This window comes from Jaculus jaculus, chromosome 6, assembly GCF_020740685.1.
Source record: "Jaculus jaculus isolate mJacJac1 chromosome 6, mJacJac1.mat.Y.cur, whole genome shotgun sequence".
Lineage (NCBI taxonomy): Eukaryota > Metazoa > Chordata > Mammalia > Rodentia > Dipodidae > Jaculus > Jaculus jaculus.
Window position 1 is genome coordinate 60,640,340 of NC_059107.1, and position 20,684 is coordinate 60,661,023.

At 39.7% G+C, this 20,684-nt stretch overlaps 1 pseudogene; it reads right to left on the reverse strand.

The window, feature by feature from the left end:
* Positions 1-18,776: 18,776 nt before the first annotated feature.
* Positions 18,777-20,516, reverse strand: LOC101603042 (annotated as a pseudogene).
* Positions 20,517-20,684: the final 168 nt, after the last annotated feature.

The following is a 20,684-nucleotide window of genomic DNA, read 5'->3' on the forward strand; positions in this document are numbered from 1 at the left end:
CTTTTGCCATCCTGTGCAGGCTCTGGATGCTCTGGATCTCTTCTACTTCTCCACTGCTGTTTTAATTTCCTATACACCTCACTTTTTAGTAAAAGTGTGTATTTTGCTGAGTTTTTTTGGTCTTCCCCCCACCCCCAGGCTGCTTTGGCGTGGTACCTATACCACCATCTTAACTGGAAGTCCGACAAATATATTTAAATGTAGCTTAGAAGTATTTGGAGACATTTATAATGAGTCAATTTTATAATTTTTTATTTTTATTTATTTTATTTGAAAGTGACAGAGAGAGAGAAAGAGGCAGATAGAGAAGAGAGAATGGGCATGCCAGGGCCTCTGGCCACTTGAAATGAACTCCAGACACGTGCGCCCCCTTGTGCATCTGGCTAATGTGGGTCCTGGGGAATCAAGCCTCAAACCGGGGTCCTTAGGCTTCACAGGCAAGTGCTTAACCACCCACCTCTCCAGCCCTAATTAGTCACTTTTAATAGAGGGATAAAAGACATTGAAAAAGTTATTAATTAAGTTGATTAAAATGATAACATCTTTTTTTGTTGTTTTTTTGAGGTAGTGTCTCACTTTAGCCCAGGCTGACCTAGAATTAACTATGTGGTCTTGGGGTGGCCTTGAACTCATGGTGATCTTCCTACCTCCGCCTTGTGAGTGCTGGGATTAAAGGTGTGTGCTACCATGCCAGGCAAATGATAACATCTTGATGCATCTGTCCAAAATAAGTATTTGTTGGGGCTGGAGAGACGGCATAGCGGTTAAACACTTGCCCGTGAAGCCTAAGGACCCTGGTTCGAGGCTCAATTCCTCAGGACCCATGTTAGCCAGATGCACAAGGGGGTGCACGCGTCTGGAGTTCGTTTGCAGTGGCTGGAGGCCCTGGCGCACCCATTCTTTCTCTCTCTATCTACCTCTTTCTCTCTCTGTCGCTCTCAAATAAATAAATTTAAAAAGTAACAAAATAAGTATTTGTTGACTCGTCATATCATGGTATCCAGGTTTAAGTTGTGATTACCATGCCTCAAGATATCAAGGTTAAGACTTCAGCTCACTTATGTTAACCTGTCCTTGATAATATTTGTAACTCCACCAAATTAGCTATGCTCCTCTATCTGTCAACTTTTAACTACTTAAAAAAACAAAAAACTGAGCCTTAGCATCAAGGTTTATTCATTAGTACTTAATCTTCTGCTAGAAGATTATTATATGTAAAGATACTATAACTGTGAGATGGTCCCTGTGTTGTTCATGTTGGTTTTGCCAGGTGGTCATTGCTAGGGTTATCTTATAAGTCTTATAAAATGATTTAGTTTAGGTGTATGTGGATAGAACTCTCTGAATGGGCAAAGGATATAAAGATACTTGTGTCCTGGGTTGGAGAGATGGCTTAGTGGTTAAGCACTTGCCAGTGAAGCCTAAGGACCCCAGTTCAAGGTTCAATTTCCCAGGACCCACGTTAGCCAGATGCACAAGGGGGCGCACGTGTCTGGAGTTCATTTGCAGTGGCTGGAGGCCCTGGTGCACCCATTCGCTCCTTCTCTCTCTCCCTCTCTCTCTCTCTCTCTCTCTCTCTCTCTCTCTCTCTCTTCCTCTTCCTCTCTCTGTCTGTCATTCTCAAATAAATAAACAACAACAAAAAAATTTTTTTAAAAAAGGAAAAAAAATGATATAGTTATTGTGAACCATTGTAAATTAAGTTACAAAATTGCCCAGTGGTTAGAGGTACTTAAAAAGATTACTTTATGTCTGCCAGAAGGTCTCTAATGTATGTAAAATGACCAGGTTCTGTTTTGTTCTTTTATTTTTATTTATTTATTTTGGTTTTCCAAGGTAGGGTCTTGCTCTAGCCAAGGCTGACCTGGAATTCACTATGAAGTTGCAGGGTGGCCTCGAACTCACAACAATCCTCCTACCTCTTCCTCCCAAGTTCTGGGATTAAAGGCATGTGCCACCACACCTGGATCTGTTTTATTCTTTTAAAAAATATATTTTAAGTTTATTTATTTGACAGAGAAGTCAGGAAATTGAGAGAAAGAATGGGTATCCCAGGGCCTCCAGCTGCTGCAAACAAACCCCAGACACATGCACCCCTTGTGCATCTGGCTAATATGGATTCTGGGGAATCAAACCAGGGTCCTTTGGCTTTGCAGGCAAATGCCTTAACCACTAAACCATCCCTCCAGCCCTGTTTTATTCTTAAGCTGTGTGTAATCAAAGTCTCAGTCAAGGTTTTAGTTAGGTAGTTGTCTCATTACTGGAATCTTAAGTTCATTGCTTATAGATATATTTATACTTATGACATGTACCTTGCTCTAGAACACAGCCTCATGTCCAAATAATCTTCTTTGATGAAAAATAATCTTGAACTCTGCTGTTCTATTTCAAATTTGGGGGTAATTGGTACCTACATAGGAATACAGGCTAGCCAAAGTTGTTATCAAGCACACATGCCAAGTTTTTATATTGTATTATCTTTTCCTGACATTTGATTTCTAGATCAAATTAATTTATTTAAAGTTATTGATAAGATATTGTTTTCAGGGCTACTAACATGTTCTTCCTGTACTTTTTTTTTTTTTTTTTGAGGTAAGGGCTCACTCTGACCAGGCTGACCTGGAATTCACTATGTAGTCTCAGGGTGGCCTCAAACCCATGGCAATCCTCCTACCTCTGCCTTCTGAGTGCTGGGATTAAAGGTGTGCACCATCATGCCCAGTTCTGCCTATACTTAAGATTGACAGATACTTAAAAGATAAAATTTATATGCTTTCTATGTTCCAGATGGGTACTGTTACCTGACAACTAAGCTTAAATGCTAATCAGAATGATTTTAAACTGTTGTGTAATTCTTTAACCACATCTGCTTCATTAACCAGGTATGCCCTGAATTACTTTAAGCAGATTGTTTTGATAATCAGGTGTGTACAGTCTCTCTGAGTGATTAATAACCATATGTAGAAGCTAAAGTTAATTAGAAACAGTGGAGTTAAGAGGATAACCAATATCTTGGTTCCTATCCCCAGGTCAAAAGGCGACAGGGGACAACGGGGCACTTCTAACCTTTAGCCACTGGCAAGTTACCTGTCTTTGTGGTCAGAAAGGAAACAGAAACCTGGAGAACAGGAAATGGACTCCAAGTCAGTGTATCTGCAGAAGGAGAGTCACTTCAGATACATCTTCTTTTTTTAATATTATTTTATATTGATAAATTCCATAATTGTAAACAATATCCCATAGAAATTTCCTCCCTCCCCCCACTTTCCCTCTTGAAACTCCATTCTTCATCATATCCCCTCCCTCTCTCAATCAGTCTCTCTTTTATTTTGATGTCATGATCTTTTCCTCCTATTATGATGGTCTTGTGTGGGTAGTGTCAGGCACTGTGAGGTCATGGATATCTAGGCCATTTTGTGTCTGGGGAGAGCACGTTGTAAGGAGTCCTACCCTTCCCTTGGCTCTTACATTCTTTCTACTGTCTCTCTGACAATGGACTCTGAGCTTTGGAAGGTATGATAGAGATATTTCAATGCTGAGCATTCCTCTATCCCTTCTTCTCAGCACCATGGTGCCTTCTGAGTCATCCCAAGGTCACCACCATCTGAAAAGAGAAGCCTCTCTAACCAAAAGTGAGAGTAGCATTAACATATGGGTCTAAACATTAAGAGAAGTGCTTACTGGGCAGTTTGGTGAGCATAGTATATATATTTACCTAGACACCTGCAGATATTACATCCCTAGGGCTCATGACTAACACTGTTGTAAGTTTACAGTATGAGGGATGAATTCCCTCCCATGGATCTGGCCTCCAGTCTAATTATAGAGCAGTTGGTTTTCCCCATAACAGGCATGCAACTATTACACACATTGGCTGTTTTGGCCTGGCTGGCCTAAAATATAAGGCTTGCAGTGTCCACTGTTGAGTATATTCACTGGTGATTTCTCTCTCTCCCATTGAACTGCACGCAGCATCACTTTTTCCAGCTTTCTGTCAAGTGGTCTACATGGAGGAGGTTTTTAGCTCAGTTCCAGCAGGATTTCTCAGTGACCTTGAAGCCCAAGAATGTGGAGTCTTCAGCAATAGGGTCTTACCATTTATTCCTGGTGGGAAACCAAGGACCTTGGCAATGGCCTGTAATGTTTTGGGGGCATCAGGAACCTCCCTGGCCAACAACTCCCTGGAAGGTATCCCATCCCTGGCAATGAAAATTTTCTAGTAACAATCTATGGCTTCTGAGTGTTCCATTGTCCAAAAATTTAGTTTTCCATATGACTTATTTGTATCCTCTTCGATTTTCATTAGCCCTCCACCTTCCTTTTACTCAATCTCTTCCCATGACCTCACTTAGGCCTTTTCACCCCTATTAATCTCTTCTTCTACTTACATATATACAATATCATCCTATTAATTACCCTTCCTCCCTCCCTTTCTATTCCCTTTCTATCTCCTTATTAGCTTACTGGACTCTGCTACTGAGTTTTATTCCTACTCACATAGAATTTCAATCATTTGTAGCTAGGATCCACATATGAAAGAGAACATGCGACATTTGGCTTTCTAGGCCTGGGTAACCTCACTAAGTATAATACTTTCCAGATCCATCCATTTTTCTGCAAATTTCATAACTTCATTTTTCCTTACCACTGAGTAGAACTCCATTGTATAAATGTGCCACATCTTCACTATCCACTCATCAGCTGAGGGACATCTAGACTGGTTCCATTTCCCAGCTATTGTGAATTGAATATCAATAAACATGGTTGAGTAAGTATCTCTAAGTTATTGAGATAAGTCCTTAGGATATATGCCTAGGAGTGGTATTGATGGATAATATGGTAAATCTATATTTAGCTTTCTCAGGATCCTCCACACTGATTTCCATAATGACTGGACCAGATTGCATTCCCACCAACAGTGTAGAAGGGTTCTTCTTTTTTCACATCCTCACCAGCATTTATGATCATTTGTTTTTATGATGGCAGCCATTCTGATAGGAGTGAGTTGGAATCTCAACGTAGTTTTAATCTGCATTTCCCTGATGACTAAGGATGTAGAACATATTTTTTTAGATATTATATGTCATCTGTATTTCTTCTTTTGAGAACTCTCTATTTAGTTCCATAGCCCATTTTTAATTGGGTGTTTGATTTCTTATTATTTAATTTTTTGAGGTATTTGTATATCCTAGAGATTAATCCTCTACAGATGTATAGCTGGCAAAGTTTTTTTCTTCCTATTCTGTAGATTGACTCTTTGCTCTATTCACAATGTTCTTTGCAGTACAAAATCTTTGTAATTTCATGAGGTCCTAGTGGTTAATCGGTGCTTTTATTTCCTGAGCAATTGGGGTTATATTTAGAAAGTCTTTGCCAAGACCAATATGTTGAAGGCCTTCCCCTATTTTTTTTTCTCTACCAGTTTCAGAGTTTGAGGTCTGATATTAAGGTCTTTGATCCATTTGGACTGAATTCTTGTGCACAGGGAGAGAGAATGACCTACTTTCATCCTTCTACAGATACATATCCAGTTTTCCCAGCACCATTTGATGAAGAGGCTGTCTTTTCTCTAATGAGTATTTTTGGCATTTTTGTTGAAGATCAGGTGGCTATTCTGTTCCATTGATCTACATGTCTGTTTTTGTGCCAGTACCATGCTCTTTTTTTCTTACTATGGCTCTGAAATATAGGTTAAAATCAGGTATGGTGATGCCACCAGCCTTACTTTTGTTGCTCAAAATTGTTTTAGATATTCGAGGTTTTTTGTGATTCCAAATGAATTTTTTGAACTGTTTTTTCTATTTCTGTGAAGAATGCCACTGGAATTTTGATGGGGATCGCATTAAATGTGTAGATTGCTTTTGGTAAAATTGCCATTTTAACAATATTGTTTCTTCCAATCCAAGAACAAGGGATGTCTTTCTATTTCCTAGTGTCTTCTGCAATTTCTTGCTTGAGAGTTTTAAAGTTTTCATTGTAGAGATCCTTCACTTCCTTGGTTAGGTTTATTCCAAGGTATTTAAAAATATTTTATTTATTTATTTGTTTATTGGAGAGAGAGAGAAAGCCAGATAGAAAGAGAGAATGGGCATGCCAGGGGTTCTAGCTACTGCATACTAACTCCAGATGCATGTGCCCCTTGTGTATCTGGCTTACGTGGGTCCTGAAGAATCAAACTGGTGTCCTTAGGCTTTGCAGGCAAATGCCTTAACCACTAAGCCATTTTGTCAGCCCCAAGGTATTTTTTTAATGCAATTGTGAATGGGAGTGATTCTCTGATTTCATCCTCTGTGTGTTTGTTGTTAGCATATAGGAAGGCTATTTTTGTGTGTTATTTTGTATTCTGCTACTTGGCTATAGGTGTTTTTCAGCTCTAACAGTTTGTTGGTAGAGTCTTTAGGGTCCTTTATGTATAGAATCATATCATCTGCAAATCATGATAACTTGATCTCTTTCTTTCCAATTTGTATCCCTTTTATGGGTGTCTCTTGTCTTATTGCTATGGCTAAGACTTCCAGTACTATATTAAACAAAAGTGGGGACCGTGGACACCCTTGTCTTGTTCCTGATTTTAGTGGAAAAGCTTCATGTTTTTCTCCATTTAGTATTATGTTGGCTATAGGTTTATCATAAATAGCCTTTATTATGTTGAGATATGTTCCTTCTATTCTCATTGTCTTTTATCATGAAAGGATATTGGATGCTTTTCCTGCATCTAATGAGATAATCATGTGATTTTTGTCCTTCAGTCCATTTATATAATGTATTACATTTATTGATTTGCATATGTGGAACCATCCCTGCATCTCTGGGATAAAGCCTACTTGTTTGAGGTGAATGATCTTTCTGATATATTCTTGTATTCTGTTTGCCAATATATATATATATATATATATATATATATATATATATATATATATATATATATATATTTTTTTTTTTTTTTTTTTTTTTTTTTTTGGTTTTTCAAGGTAGGGTTTCACTCTAGCCCAGGCTGACCTGGAATTCACTATGGAGTCTCAGGGTGGCCTCGAACTCACAGCGATCCTCCTACCTCTGCCTCCCAAGTGCTGGGATTAAAGGCGTGCGCCACCACACCCGGCTGTTTGCCAATATTTTGTTGAGAACTTTTGCATCTATGTTCATGAGGGAGATTAGTCTGTAATTTTCTTGTTTTGTTTTTCTTTTTCTGGTTTTGGTATCAGGGTGATGCTGGCTTCATAGAAAGAGTTTGGTAGGGTTCCTTTCTTTTCTACTTTATGGAAATGTTTAAGAGCATTGGTGTTAGTTCTTCCATGAAGGCCTAATAAAATTTGCCAGTGAATCCATCTCGGCCTGAGCTTTTTTGTTGTTGTTGTTGGGAGATTTTTTTTTTTTTATAACTGCTTGGATCTTCATACTTGTTACAGGTCTATTTAAGTGGTTAATCTTATCTTGATTTAATTTAGGTAGGTTACATAAATCAAGGAATCATCCATTTCTTTCAGATTTTCAAATAGTGGAGTATGTGTTCTTATAGTATGTCCCCATGATTTTTAGAGTTTCTTTGGCATCTGTTGTGATGGTGTCTTTTTTATCTCTAAGTTTATTAATTTGTGTTTCGTTTCTCTTTCTTTTGGTCAGATTTGCTAAGGGTTTATCAGTCTTGTTTATCCTTTCAAAGAACCAACTCTTTGTTTCATTGATTCTTTGGATTTTTTTTTTTGGTTTCTAGTTCATTAATTTCTGCCCTAATCGTTAATATTTCTTCCTGTCTACTGATGTTTAGTTTGCCTGGTTCTTTTTCCAAGGCCTTAAGGTGAAGCATCAAGTTGTTTCAGAGGCTTCTAAAGCAAGCCGCATGGTTAGCATGACCTTGACTTATCCAGGGGATGACACAGTGCTGAGAGTCATAGAGCTCTCCACAGGTTCCTAAGAGTCTCTCCTAGAGCCTTAAACAACTTCTAGAATACAATATATTGTTAATTATGGCTGCCTGTATTGTCTTGAACACCAAGTAAGTGAATATAACTACAAAATGTTACAATACAAATGAAAATTTAGATAGTTTCCTTTGTCTGATGCTGGCTTACATTACTAAGCTCTTGTGTTAACTTATGCCGTCTTTTGCCTTCAAGTAAAAGATCCAGTAAAAAAAAAAAAAAAATTTTTAAAAAAGAGAAAAGGGCTGGAGAGATGGCTTAGCGGTTAAGCGCTTGCCTTTGAAGCCTAAGGACCCCGGTTCGAGGCTTGGTTCCCTAGATCCCACGTTAGCCAGATGCACAAGGGGGCGCACGCGTCTGGAGTTCGTTTGCAGAGGCTGGAAGCCCTGGCACGCCCATTCTCTCTCTCTCCCTCTATCTGTCTTTCTCTCTGTGTCTGTTGCTCTCAAATAAATAAATAAATAATTTTTAAAAAAAAGGAAAAAAAAAAGGCCAGGTGTGGTGGTGTTCGTCTTTAATCCCAGCACTTGGGAGACAGAGGTAGGAGAATCACCATGAGTTCAAGGCCACCCTAAGACTACATAGTGGAGTCCAGGTCAGAAAAACCAAAATAAATAAATAAATAAAAATAAAGGGGAAAAAAGAAGGAAAGAAAATGGTTTGGGGTAAAATCCACCTAGGAAAGGTACAATGAATAAGAATACAAATTCTTATTTATTTATTTATTTGAAAGCGACAGACAGAGAGAGAAAGAGGCAGATAGATAGAGAGAGAGAGAGAGAGAGAGGGAGAGAGAGAGAAAGAATGAGTACGCCAGGGCCTCCAGCCACTGCAAACGAACTCCAAATGCATGCGCCCCCTTGTGCATCTGGCTAAAGTGGGTCCTGAGGATTCAATCCTTGAACCAGGGTCCTTAGACTTCATAGGCAAGCATTTAACCGCTAAGCCATCTCTCCAGCCCAAGAATACAAATTCTTTAAAAGAAGATAACTTAAGAAAAAAAAATCTAGAAGTAACCTGATCTACACTGATGGCTCAGGATAGGATGTTTGACCAGGCTGTGATCAGCTGGAGGAGTAAAATAGACTATCCAAAGATTGTCGTTGCTGGTTATATTTAGGTAGTGGTTATCAATTTGTATTGGTCAAGTCTTCTTGTTATGCCTTATTACAATGGAAATGCTTACCTTGCTATCATGTGTTAAAATGTGTAGCTTATTTTGTTTTTCTAGGATTTACAGTTATCAAACAGTACTAAATCACAGATGAGGCTTGAGGCTTTAGAACTATCTTCAGGTTGGTAAAAGGTTATGGGAATTTATGAAGCTAATATAAATACATTTTACATTATTAGAAGGACATAAATGTACAAAAATAAATTTTTTTTCAAGGTAGGGTCTCACTGTAGCCCAGACTGACCTGGAATTCACTACGTAGTCTCAAGGTAGCTTTGAACTCACAGCGATCCTCCTACCTCTGCCTCCCAAATGCTGGGATTAAAGGCCCACCATGCCCAGCTCCTACGAAAATTTTTTGAATGGTTATTTTTAAATTTTTTAAATTATTTATTTGAGAGCGACAGACACAGAGAGAAAGACAGATAGAGGGAGAGAGAGAATGGGCGAGCCAGGGCTTCCAGCCTCTGCAAACGAACTCCAGACGCGTGCGCCCCCTTGTGCATCTGGCTAACGTGGGACCTGGGGAACCGAGCCTCAAACAGGGGTCCTTAGGCTTCACAGGCAAGCGCTTAGCCGCTAAGCCATCTCTCCAGCCCTTCTTTTTTTTTAATTTTTAAATTTTTATTAACATTTACCATGATTATAAAAAAATATCCCATGGTAATTCCCTCCCTCCCCCCTGACACTTTCCCCTTTGAAATTCCATTCTCCATCATATTACCTCCCCATCACAATCATTGTACTTACATATATACAATGTCAACCTATTAAGTACCCTCCTCCCTTCCTTTCTCTTCCCTTTATGTCTCCTTTTTAATTTACTGGCCTCTGTTACTAAGTATTTTCATTCTCACGCAGAAGCTCAATCATCTGTAGCTAGGATCCACATATGAGAGAGAATATGTGGTGCTTGACTTTCTGGGCCTGGGTTACCTCACTTAGTATAATCCTTTCCAGGTCCATCCATTTTTCTGCCAATTTCATAACTTCATTTTTCTTTACCACTGAGTAGAACTCCATTGTATAAATGTGCCACATCTTCATTACCCACTCATCAGTTGAGGGACATCTAGGCTGGTTCCGTTTCCCAGCTATTATAAATTGAGCAGCAATAAACATGGTTGAGCACGTACTTCTAAGGAAGTGAGATGAGTCCTTTGGATATATGCCTAGGAGTGCTATAGCTGGGTCATATGGTAGATCAATCTTTAGCTGTTTTAGGAACCTCCACACTGTTTTCCACAATGGCTGGACCAGATTGCATTCCCACCAGCAGTGTAGAAGGGTTCCTGTTTTTCCACATCCCGCCAACATTTATGATCATTTGTTCTCATGATGGTGGCCAATCTGACAGGAGTGAGATGGAATTTCAATGTAGTTTTAATCTGCATTTCCCTGATGACTAGTGATGTAGAACATTTTTTTAGATGCTTATATGTCATTCGTATTTCTTCCTTTGAGAATGCTCTACTTAGCTCCATAGCCCATTTTTTGATTGGCTTGTTTGATTCCTTATTATTTAACTTTTTGAGTTCTTTGTGTATCCTAGATATTAATCCTCTATCAGATATATAGCTGGTGAAGATTTTTTCCCATTCTGTAGGTTGCCTCTTTGCTTTTTTCACTGTGTCCTTTGCAGTGCAAAATCTTTGTAATTTCATGAGGTCCCAGTGGTTAATCTGTGGTTTTACTGCCTGAGCTATTGGGGTTGTATTCAGAAAGTCTTTGCCAAGACCAATATGTTGGAGGGTTTCCCCTACTTTTTCCTCCAGCAGTTTCAGAGTTTCAGGTCTGATGTTAAGGTCTTTAATCCATTTGGACTTAATTCTTGTGCATGGCGAGAGAGAAGAATCTATTTTCATCCTTTTACAGATATATATCCAGTTTTCCCAACACCATTTGCCGAAGAGGCTATCTTTTCTCCAATGAGTATTTTTGGCATTTTTATCGAATATCAGGTGGTTATAGCTACCTGGGCTTACATCTGGGTCCTCTATTCTGTTCCACTGATCTACATGTCTGTTTTTGTGCCAGTACCACGCTGTTTTTGTTACTATGGCTCTGTAGTATAGGTTAAAATCAGGTATGGTGATACCACCAGCCTTACTTTTGTTGCTCAGTATTATTTTAGATATTCGAGTTTTTTTGTGATTCCAAATGAATTTTTGGATTATTTTTTTCTATTTCCATGAAGAATGCCTTTGGAATTTTGATAGGGATTGCATTAAATGTGTAGATTGCTTTAGGTAAGATTGCCATTTTCACAATATTGATTCTTCCAATCCAGGAACAAGGGATGTTTCTCCACTTTCTAGTGTCTTCTGCAATTTCTCGCATGAGTGTTTAAAGTTCTCATTGTATAGATTCTTTACTTCCTTGATTAGGTTTATTCCAAGGTACTTTACTTTTTTTTTGATGCAATTGTGAATGGGAGTGATTCTCTGATTTCATCCTCTGTGTGTTTGTTGTTAGCATATGTGAAGGCTACTGACTTCTGTGTATTTATTTTGTATCCTGCTACATGGCTGTAGGTTTTATCAGCTCTAACAGTTTGCTAGTAGAGTCTTTAGGGTCCTTTATGTATAGAATCATGTCATCTGCAAATCATGATAACTTGATCTCTTCCTTTCCAATTTGTATCCCTTTTATGTGTATCTCTTGCCTTATTGCTATGGCTAAGACTTCCAAAACTATTAAACAAAAGTGGGGACAGTGGACACCCTTGTCTTGTTCCTGATTTTAGTGGAAAAGCTTCCAGTTTTTCCCCATTTAGTAATGTGTTGGCTGTAAGCTTGTCATAAATAGCCTTTCTTAAATTGAGATATATTCCTTCTATTCCCAGTCCCTAGGACTTTTATCATGAAGGGATGTTGGATTTTGTCAAATGCTTTCTCTGCATCTAATGAGATGATCATGTGATTATTGTCCTTCAACCCATTTATATAATGTATTACATTTATAGATTTACGTGTGTTGAACCATCCCTGCATCTCTGAGATAAAGCCTACCTGGTCAGGGTGAATGATCTCTTTGATATACTCTTGTATTCTGTTTGCCAATATTTTGTTGAGAATTTTTGCATGTATGTTCATGAGGGAGATTGGTCTGTAATTTTCTTTTTTTGTTCTATCCTTGCCTGGTTTTATTATCAGGGTGATGGTGGCTTCATAGAGGAGTTTGGTAGAATTCCTTCTTTTTCTATTTCCTGGAAAAGCTTAAGAAACAATGGTGTTAGCTCTTCCTTGAAGGTTTGGTAAAATTCAGCAGTGAATCCGTCTGGGCCTGAGCTTTTTTCAGTTGGGAAGTTATTGATAACTGTTCGGATCTCCATGCTTATTACCGGTCTATTTAAGTGATTAATCTCATCTTGATTTAATTTAGGTAGGTCATATAAATCAAGAAAATCATCCATTTTTAATGGTTTATTTTTAATTTTTTTTTATTTATTTATTTGAGAGCGACAGACACAGAGAGAAAGACAGATAGAGGGAGAGAGAGAGAATGGGCACACCAGGGCTTCCAACCTCTGCAAGTGAACTCCAGACGCGTGCGCCCCCTTGTGCATCTGGCTAACGTGGGACCTGGGGAACCGAGCCTCGAACTGGGATCCTTAGGCTTCACAGGCAAGCGCTTAGCCGCTAAGCCATCTCTCCAGCCCTATTTTTAAATTTTTAAAAATATTTTATTTTTATTTGACAGAGAACGAGGGAAGGAGAGAGAGAGAGAGAGAGAGAGAGAGAGAGAGAGAGAGAGAGAGAGAATGGGCATGCCAGGGCCTCCAGCCACTGCATACGAACTCCAGAAGCATGCATCCCCTTGTGCATCTGGCTAATGTGGGTCTTGGGGAATCAAACCTGGGTCCTTTGGCTTTTCAGGCAAGCATCTTAACCACTAAGCCATCCCTCCAGCCCTTTTTTAATGGTTTAAATGTGTTGGCCAATAAAATCAGACTTAAATCTTGTCTCCAAAGGATAAAGCCCCACCAAGGAAAAAGGTGTGTTTAGAACAAATCTGGAGCCCAGCATTAAGATGTAAACTCTGATTTTAAAATACTAGTGATGCTGGTTGTTTGATGGTGTTCTCTTGGATTTTGTAACACAAGGAAACCCACTTACCTGCACCAGCTTGGTGATAATATTTAAATAAAAGATTGGAAGAAGGAGTCAGTCCAGTAAGTTTGGATGGGCACCATAGTATAATAGTCGCTCTAACTGCTATTAAAGTTATAGGTGACACTCTGTGGATTCATGGCACTCTGGTAACGAAGACCCACACAGTTGAAGGAAACATGTCTTGAATGGCAGAAGAATGACCAGAGAAGCCACTCTGAATCACCCTGCTGAGGCACCGAGAATGTCCTAAAGATAGGCAGCTCTGTTCTGACTACATCCAGAAGCTTCTCAGTCTATGCATAGCTGAAGCTTGGGGATCTACAGGTCCATACCCATCGCACAACTGGGAGCTGATTGGCGCATGTGCACAGGAAGCTTGAGGAAGTCTATGGGAGACACCTCTGGACAATGATCACGATGCCACACCATCCAACTGGGTCTGGCAGTGATACTGTTGCTGGTATTCTCAGTGGGGATGGGGGCAATGGCTCCACAGAGTTAAAACATGGGGGAAAGAATAGCTATAGCCCTGTTATACCTAGTGACAGAAAACATGATTAGAGGGCTGCTTTTGTAAGTCTGTGCCATATCAAGCCATGGGAAACACCCATGACTAGGAATTAAAATTGGAAAAAAATAGTAGTCTCTACACACTTTGAAAATACCTTGTCTGCTGTCAGGGATGGTGGTTCACTCCTTTAATCCCAGCACTTTGGAGGCAGAGGTAGGAGGATCACCATGAGTTCAAGGCCACCCTGAGATGACATAGTGAATTCCAGGTCAGCCTGAGCTAGAGTGAGACCCTACCTCGAAAAACCAAAATAAATAAATAATAAAATAAAATACCTTGTCTGTTACATTAATGGATGATGTACACCAAAAAAAGCAGCTGAATTCCTTGGTTGGTGTGGTTATATAAAAACTGGAGAGGCCTATACTTATTTTTAAATAAGGAGTGCTGTTTTATACAACACACACACACACACACACACACACACACACACACGTGTGTGTATATATATATATATGGAGAGAAAGAGAGCTGCTATGACTAGAGTCCAGAGATTTAAAGAAAGTGTGGCTAGAGGAGAGAAAATTAGCAAACTCCTGGATGTTGTGGGAAGCTATTGGTCATGGGCTAACTGGTCTATGTCCCTGATCAGACCACTAACAAAGATCTTCTTAGGATTATTATTTGGGCCTTGCATGTTGGACCTCCTAACTAGACTTATCACCATTAGATGCTCTCAGTTCTGAGGGCTTATTACAGTCCAGTGAAAGAAGAAGACTCAGATTTATAAAGATTGAAGTTTTTTTATATAAAATAGATAAGACTTCAAAAGGGGGAGAAACTATTGAAGAAACACTATCTAATATTTCTAGCTTATATTAGTGTAGATGGAGTATAATCAATTTATCTATAAGAAATGCAAATGTGCCTAGGACTTTCAGTGAAGCAATAGATGTTGAGATATTGTTGTACTTCCCTCTGAAACAGCAGTGGGGGAAATTACTTTGATGGTAGCTAACAACAATTCTGTGACTCCAAGCCTGACCCCTTTGGACAATATGTAATACCTTATCTCAGGAGACAGCAGCCTGTACTTAATCTTATTTGACAGAACCCTTCACTCATGGATGTAAATCTTTCCCCTCTTCAAGTGTTGGAAAACTCAGACAAAGGATTATAAAAGGCGTATACTTCTAGCAGAATCTGAGTTCAGGGCCTCTGTCTTTCTGGTGTTAGCTAGCAGAGGTCTGCACTCCCTTTCTCTGAAGAGGATTTTTGCCTGATTTTTGCTCACTGACTCAATTATTTCCTATAACACATACATGATCTGAAAGGTGCCCAAGAGGAGAGTTTTCTCTCTAGCCATAACATGTCTCAAATTGCAGAAAACCAAACCCAAGCTCTCATTGTATGATTGGCTAACTTTCAATGCAAGCTCAAGTCCTAGCCTGAAGTTAAAGTGAGGGCACTGACTGGAGTGAGATTCTGTAACTTGAGATGGAGATATATGGTAAGACCCTGGAAAATCTGGGGACATTGAACTCTCAGATTCTGAAGAACTCATTTTGGTTCCCTGGGTAATTAGTACCCACACAGGTATCTGGACTAATCAAAGATGTTTTCAAACACAGGTGCCAAGACTTTATACTGTCTTACTTGTCTTTTTGTTGACAATTTCTAGGTTAAATTAATTGGTTTAGATTTGTATTGTTTTCAAGACTGGTAACAGGTTTTGCCTGTATTTATTGCTATTAGATATTTAAAACATAAGCCTTTCTATGTTTCAGATATGGTTTATCTGTCACAGGACAACTAAACTTAGAGGTTAGACAAAATAACTGAAAGTGCCAGGTATGGTGCACACCTTTAATCCCAGCACTTGGGAGTCAGAGGTAGAAGAATCACCATGAGTTTGAGGCCACCCTGAGACTACATAGTGAATTTCAGGTCAGCCTGGGCTTGGAAAACAAAACAAAAACAAACAAACAAACACCTTAAAGTGTTTGTGTCATTCTTTTTTTTTAATATCAAAATATATTTTATTCTGGACCTCTTTCAGATCTGATTCAAATTACAGTCATCACAGCAATACAATGCAAAGGGAAACCGCAACAAACAAAAGCTGTGCCTGGAAGGATTGAAGGTCACAGGGACAAATCATTGTGATGGGAACCAAAATACATTGTGTCATTGATATGGTCCAGGACAGCACAGAACAGCTCTATCGGTGTTCCTCACATAAGAATCATGAAAACTGGGCTGGAGAGATGGCTTAGCGGTTAAGCGCTTGCCTGTGAAGCCTAAGGACCCTGGTTCGAGGCTCGGTTCCCCAGGTCCCACGTTAGCCAGATGCACAAGGAGGCGCACGCGTCTGGAGTTCGTTTGCAGAGGCTGGAAGCCCTGGCGCGCCCATTCTCTCTCTCTCCCTCTATCTGTCTTTCTCCCTATGTCTGTTGCTCTCAAATAAATAAATAAAAAATGAACAACAACAAAAAAAATTAAAAAAAAAAGAATCATGAAAACTGAACAGGAAGGTTCTTAACATGTACAGAAAACTGTCATGGGCTGGTTTATACTTTTACAACAGTTTTAAAGTTAACTGGATAACTAAAGAAATGATGCAGACATTTTAGTCCAGTGCTATAGGAGGCTCACAGAATTAGACCCAAAGGATTTGTGAAAATCAAAATGAAAACATTATATAGCTACAATGTCCAAGTCAGGAGAGAAGAAAATTTCTTCAGTATTTAAGATTCACACAGCTACAAAATGCAGTCTGCCTGTTTTTGTTTGTAATGCGATGGATAAGTACACATCAGACTAGATAACACATGCAAAATATTTGCTTGAACTTATCCAGAAACTTCAAAGAAAACATGAAACAGCTCACTAGAAAGAAAAAAAAAAAGCTCTAGTTATTCACCCTGCTCCAACTGTCAACATAAAGGCAGAAATAAAGCTATCCATGCTTCACAACTACTGATAAGACAAACTTCTAACTCAGTGTATTAAAAAAGTGAATACTTCCTCTTTTTACTCTCCTACATTTAACTAGAATCATGTTTTAAAAACTGATATTAAATGTGACACTTCAAAGCTATGACTGGAAGGAGTGAGTCATTCCTTCATACTCACCCTCCATCCCTACTGATTGAGAAAAGGAGGGGAAGAAAACAATAATCAAACAAACACACACACACACACACACCACAAACAACAACCTCAAAAAAACACAACCACCAGGGTCTCTGTAGGTTTGCTGCTATTCCCCAAAATGTTGGCTGTTGCTGACTTGCCACAATGTTGGTCCACAGAGGCAGGATTTCTGTGAGGACCGTGACAGTAACTCACCACATGCAAGTACCATTCTTTTTTTTTCTTTATTTTTTTTAATTTTTATTTATTTATTTATTTGAGAGCGACAGACACAGAGAGAAAGACAGATAGAGGGAGAGAGAGAGAATAGGCGCGCCAGGGCTTCCAGCCTCTGCAAACGAACTCCAGATGCGTGCGCCCCCTTGTGCATCTGGCTAACGTGGGACCTGGGGAACCGAGCCTCGAACCGGGGTCCTTAGGCTTCACAGGCAAGCGCTTAACCGCTAAGCCATCTCTCCAGCCCCAAGTACCATTCTTAAAGTGAGAGTCCAAGGTCTGTAGAAATGTACACTATGCTTATGAAAATGAACATGATCTTAGAAAAGTAAAACAGCACTGCATTTAAGATTAGCTTGTCTTTAATCTAGTAAAATTTGCTGTTTGTGCTTGCATCAGCGTGGTCACTTGTGATTTAAGAAGCAAAACTGCACAGTCCTCTCGGGCCTCTACTCATGACTAGTTTATGTTCCTCTGGAACGAGAGCATTCCACGCAGACAGATAGCTCCTTAAAAATAGTACTCTCTCATTAAATTTAATTTGACAGAAAGAAGTTTAAGGAAAAAAGGAGTGCTTTATATGTGAGAATGTACTTTGTGTCATTCTTCAGCTGAATACGTTTTACTAATCAAATGTGCGGTATATGTATATCCTTCAAGGTTGGTGTAACTTCCTTTCTAAGTATTCTAATAACCTATGTAGAAGCTAAATGCCAATTGGATTCACTGGGGCTAAAACAACCAGTATTTTGGCTCCTGCTCCCAGGTCATGAGGCCACTGGAGATGATGGGACACTTTTACATTGGCCCCTGGTAAGTCACCTGTCTTCCTGATCAGGGAGGATACAGATACCCAGAAACAAAAATAATTGGTGTACAGTCCAAAACAAGGGTCACGACTGAGGAGAAATCAGCACAGCCCTGACTCATCCTAACAGATAGCACCAGCATCAGAAAAGCTGTAGGGCTACTCCTGGGTGCCTAAATTCTTCTTTGAAGAGCAATTAATGACCTCCAAAATTAATCCTTGATTAAATTTCAGCTACCTGCTTGGTCTTAAACACTCAGAGAGGAACATATAACCAAAGATAAAGGGATGCATCAAATATTATATGAACTATTTTAAGTAACACAACAATAGTTTTACAAAAGGGGAGACAAACAAGGCCTTAAGGCATATTGGCCCCCTCTCTAATAGTTCTAAAATCTAAAATATATATGGTGACTCTGACCAAGGGTTGCTTAATTTAAAATGACTTCTTTTTTTTTTCCTGAGCAAACAGTACAATGTAATTTTAATCTGTATTGCTAATAAGAAGACATTTTACAGCATAGAAACATGATCTAAGTGATCATTTATGTTATCTTGTCATAAAATACAAGTGCTGGTGTACAGCACTGATACAGTTTCAATGATGAGGAAATCTGTCATTCATAACAGAGAGTCATGGAGGGACTTGCTGCCATGACTGGTTTTCCACGGCAAATATCAGTAGTAAAATAAGTTAAGGTACAAAATAAAACCAAGAAATTACCTAAACTGCAGGAACATACGATTTCATTTAAGAAACTGAAGACTGGGTTCTAGTTAACCTTTTAGTCCATACAAAAGTGTTCTCTTAATAAACCCCAAGCAACCACAGATTCAGATAAGCTGGTGGAATAAAGATGACAGCTCTCCACTATGCCATGAAGCCGTGGATCTCGTCTCTGGAAATGTGAAGGTCATGCGGCATCCTTATTCCCTAGTCTGTAAAAGGTGTTGGTCCACAGATGCAAAGGAAGACACTAGATTCTTCTCGACCTATTTTCAAAAATTCAGAAAGAAGAGCTGGTGATATGTGTCCCTGTTTGCCATTCCATTCTGAAGTAGGTGCTGAGAGAACAAATTCAACATCAAATCTTATCTTTAAATGCTAATTTCTCCAGTTGGCTTCTCCAAAATTATATCTTCCTCTGTTTTATTGAAGAACATCAACTTCATTTTCCTGAGTCTGGGCACATAGGTCAAAGAGTAGTTCAGTACTTTAATCATTGGTGTGAAGCCTGTTCCAGCTGCCAATAAAAAGAGCTCTTCTAATTCCTGGAGTTTGGAGATTTTAAAACTGCCCTGCGGACTGCTTACAGAAACAAAATCTCCAATCTGCAAACGATCAAGCTCTGGTGTGAAGAGCCCATTAGGATAGATTTTGATCAAAAAGTAGATCCACTTTTTGTTGGGAAGAACTGGTTCTTTAAATTCTGAGAGTAAGGAGTCAGATACAGGTGTATATGGCTTTATGATTTCTGCACCTTTGACAGTGAACTTGAGGTAAATATGTTGCCCGATTGGCACCTGAAGATGAGAACTTGCTGGCAGCATCAAACAGAAAAGCTTGTATCATGAGTAACATCTTCCTTGGACCCTAACTGGCATTTTCTGTAGTGCAGACCTGAGTCTTTCTTTGGAGTAAATGAATTATGCTTCTTCAGGGGATGACCGAGACATTTCCAAGAAGTGCTTTGTCTTTTTTTCAGGGTGATCTCTATTTTTCCCACATTCTCAACAACTCGCACAGAAAAATCTTCTTGTACTTCATGGCATAGCCCCAGATGTAAGAGATAAGCATAATCCTTGGTGATTGTTTCTCCTCTGAGGGAACCATCTTGGTAGTCAACTATGATTGATTCTAAACTGATTTCCTTCTGTTTAGTGTATATGACAATGGTGACTAAAGAGGCTGTCTGGAACCAGTCATAGCTTGGGGAAATAGGATCTTCTGTGGGCACTGGATGTGACACAGGGCTCTTGGGAAGCATGCCATTTAAGATTCTCTTTTCGCCCGGGCGTGGTGGCGCACGCCTTTAATCCCAGCACTTGGGAGGCAGAGGTAGGAGGACTACCATGAGCTCAAGGCCACCCTGAGACTACAGAATTAATTCCAGGTCAGCCTGGACCACAGTGAGACCCTACTTCAAAAAAAACAAACAACAACAACAACAAAAAAGATTCTCTTTTCCTCATGACAGTCTTTGGCAACAGCAGGCTTCACGGCCATCCTTCCAACCAGGCACTCCTTCAGTATGTACTCATAGTTGACCCAGCGATGAACCTGATCAAAAAGGTCAGTGCCATCTGATCCTGCTGCTCTCATTAGTTCCTCTTCAGGATGGTACTCCATGTATGGGCTGACATTATACACGAACCCTCTGATGCATATCCAGCAATCATCCTTCCTGTTGTATTTTCTGAGTTCTTCGGTGACTTCAACTAACCTGCCTTTTAATCCTGTTAGGTCCTTTCCACTTTTGGTCAGTCAGATCCAATCCATAAGACTTCTGCCCTGTTTTAAAGGTACGTTGCTATGCCCCCCCCCCCCGCCCCTGAGGTGACACGCTGCTGGGAGCCGGGGCAGGAAAGCCTGGGAAGGGACGTTCAGCATCCTGGCGGGCCCTGGGGGGAGTGGTACCCAGGGTTTCCCCCAGACCCGCTCACCTGCCCGGACCCCAGGGGAGATATTTCCCTCCCACTCTGGCTCTGCGGCCGGGCAGAGGCCTAAAATGACTTCTTATACCCAAAACAATGGTGAATCCCTTCTAACTTGTGCCAG